The sequence below is a fragment of the Palaemon carinicauda genome, chromosome 5, assembly GCF_036898095.1.
Source record: "Palaemon carinicauda isolate YSFRI2023 chromosome 5, ASM3689809v2, whole genome shotgun sequence".
Lineage (NCBI taxonomy): Eukaryota > Metazoa > Arthropoda > Malacostraca > Decapoda > Palaemonidae > Palaemon > Palaemon carinicauda.
This window is the reverse complement of record NC_090729.1, coordinates 9,802,123-9,804,622: the sequence shown is the minus strand read 5'-3', so window position 1 is coordinate 9,804,622 and position 2,500 is coordinate 9,802,123.

The window sequence follows — 2,500 nt, the reverse complement described above, 5'->3', positions numbered from 1 at the left end:
ACACAGATAGAAGATAAATTTATACATTTATGATAAAGCAATTTTGAAAACCTTTCATCGTTAAATATGCCATAAAATTGCCAATGGCAATTCTTCTGTACTTATTCCTTTCAAATTCAGGTTTTTATTTCTTGTAATTAAATTTAACCCATCTTCACCATAGTAGCTAATCTGGCATTCGATTAATGAAAAAATTTTCACCTCTACACGTGTTTTTCATATTCAAATAAGGCATATATATTATTACCTTATTTTCTGGATTCTTATATCGAACTCAGGATTAGAGTCCCTGACCGGCTAGGGAATCGATTCCTGGTCCAGGAAGCTGGCATGACAGTGACGATACCATTTGGCCACGAACAAAGATAAAATTCAATGAAAATTTATTTGTATCTATAAATGTCGAACACAGGTTTTTTGTATTTAGAATAGAAATCAACCCATATTCACCATCGTAACTCATTAGTATGCTTGTATCTGTCATTTGTTTAATGATAGATTTTGCAGATTTACATGTTTTTTTTTTCATATTAAAATGAGCCATATATTTTATTACCTTAAGAGAGTGTATTACTGCCAATAGTTCATTCTTACTTACACATTTTAAAGCAAAGCAGTGCAAGATATGGCTATAGTTTTTTGTGCACCAACAAATAGTTCTCCTGATGAAACGAAAGGAATGAGATTAGAAATTTGTGATTGTCGACGTCAAACTAAAAAGTTGGAAAGAATAATCAGTATATAGAGAATGTTTTAGGTGTTGAGTATCTTAGCGAATTTGCAAATGAAAATAGAACACATTTATAGGCTTTAGTTCAACAAAGAATCTTGTTATTGGAGGTAGTCTTTTCCCGCACCAGGACATCCACAAAAATACATGGATTTCACCATCTAGCAATTACAAAAATCAAATAGATCGCATAACAATCAATAAAGAGAAAAGGGAGATTCTGAGGAATGTAAGAAGCTATAGAAGTAAAGATATTGTTAGTGATCACCAGCTCCTCATTTTTACACTGAGATTAAAACTGGAGATACCCAACAGGAAGGTAAACAAAATACCTAGGTTTTATGGAACCAAGCTTCCAAAGGATGAGCACAGAAAAAAACTTTGCAATGGAGTGAAAGATTCGCCCTGCAGTTGTTTGAGATTTTAAAATACGAAGAGCAGACAGTTAAAGAAGAATTGTGTGATATTAAGAACATATATCAATCAGTTGTTAGGGAAATTTTGGGAGACGGCCATGGACATTAAATATACCTGGCATGTTATAAAACGCTAATGAAGACAGAAATCAAGGGTTGAAAGTTTTCGAGGAAGTAAAAAAAAAAAGAAAAATGAAATATAGAACATGCTAAGTATGGCAGCATTGTTAGTGATGACAAAAGAAGAGCCAGGATTAACTGAAGATAAAATTTAGACAGAAAAACAGAGAGACTGGCAGACCTATAAATTCATGGAGTGGCTATGGTGTAAGAATTGCCCACAGAATTTTTATGATATCTCTACGGAGACAAAGAAAAGGTAGCATATGTCCATCAAAAAGAGAGATGGATCTCAACAATGTGAAGAAAGCAACGTTGGATGGAACAGTTTAGCATTGTCATGAATAGAAGATATAAAAGTAATGATTTAAATGTTATACCTGAAGCTGAGGATGATCTTCATTTGCCCATGACAGAATATCGTATGTCTGAAGTCAAAGCTGTCTTTAAAAAAAAAAAAAAAAAAAAAAAAAAAATCAGGAAATGTAGTGTCCCTGGGTACAATGGTATAATTGCTGAGTTGATATTGGCAAAATATCAAGTGTCTCCCAGAATATTTACACGATTATTTCATAGAGTATGGGGTGAGCAGGAAAATCTGATGAATGAGAGCTAGGAGTGTTGGTCAAAAGGGCACATTAAGGAGATCTGACTATCTGCAATAAATACAATGACATCACACTTACGTCAGCTGTTATGCAAATATATAATATGCTTCTTCTAAAGAGACTAAAGAAGATGATTGAAGATAAGCCGTTTTTTTTTTTAAAAAAGGGAGAGGTTGTACTGACAAAATTCTTATTTCAAGACATGTGAAGCAATGTGTAGAAAATAGAAATCCCCTTGTGTTGGCTTTTGTGAATAAAAAAAAAAAAAAAGTCCCTTTTAGTGGCAAACGGGCAATTTCCTGGGTAATCGTGGGGTATTATGGAATTCCTCTTGAATATGGAAATTTTCTTAAGTCTGTTCAAGAGTAGAGCAAGGGCCCGGTTAATGTTAGTGCAGTCCTAACAAATGAATTTCCAGTGAATAGTGGAGTACTGTTAAAGAATGATTTGTCACCAGTGTTAATTACCCTCCTCATATATTTTATGAAGCATATAATAGTTGGGGATGGCGAAGAAGTATTGGACTGAATAGGTAATGGGAAGTTGACAGACCTAGAGTGTGCTGATGACGCTGTCCTTATTAGAATACCACCCCAAGATTTGTAATGCTTACTTACCGGAATGTA